Below are 692 nucleotides of genomic sequence, written 5' to 3'. Positions count from 1 at the left end.
CCTTTAGCAAAGAGTTCCACAGACTATTTGTGTGCAGATTTTTATGTCAAATGTTTTTGAGTGTAACATGTATTTGGTTTGTTGGTGAAAGGGGGGAATGATTTTCGTGGCTTGTGACTCTCCAGTTTCTCTACTATGATCAAGGAATGGTGGCTTCAGCTGCTCGGTGAATAATAACCCCTCTCCTTGAGAATCTTAGGGAGACTTCCAAATAGAGTGAAGAAGAAAAAAAAAGGAGGAAAAAAAGAAGGGGGGGGACTTAGCTCTTCACAGAGCTCTTTCTGAAAGTGGCGTCTGTCTCACAAAACCAGTATATATTGTTTAAGACAAATGATACTTTATATTCAGGAGACACTCCCTGCTAAACCAGTTTAGAATTTGGGATACTTCTTCATGTGGTGAGAGAAATTTCATGTGTACATTAACCAATGTGTGCGAACTATTTTTCAGAAAAAAAAAAGAGCAAGAATAATTTTTATTTCTGCAGGTATCTACTCCCTTGCTGGTAGAGTCATAATTCCTAACCAAAGTCTTGGGAATTGTTTAAGCAAATCAGATACATGACACTTTCATGTGCCTTCATTGGCTGAAGAACTGGGGCTCCAAAATATACCCCGATATTTTACAGGATGTTGTCTGTTCTTTGCTTCAGGCAGTAACGGCAGAGAGAACTGCAGTGTGTCTTGTGCCTG

Source organism: Platalea leucorodia (assembly GCF_965183815.1).
Source record: "Platalea leucorodia genome assembly, chromosome: 4".
NCBI lineage: Eukaryota > Metazoa > Chordata > Aves > Pelecaniformes > Threskiornithidae > Platalea > Platalea leucorodia.
The sequence above is the reverse complement of the archived record's forward strand: the minus strand, read 5'-3'. Positions refer to the sequence as shown.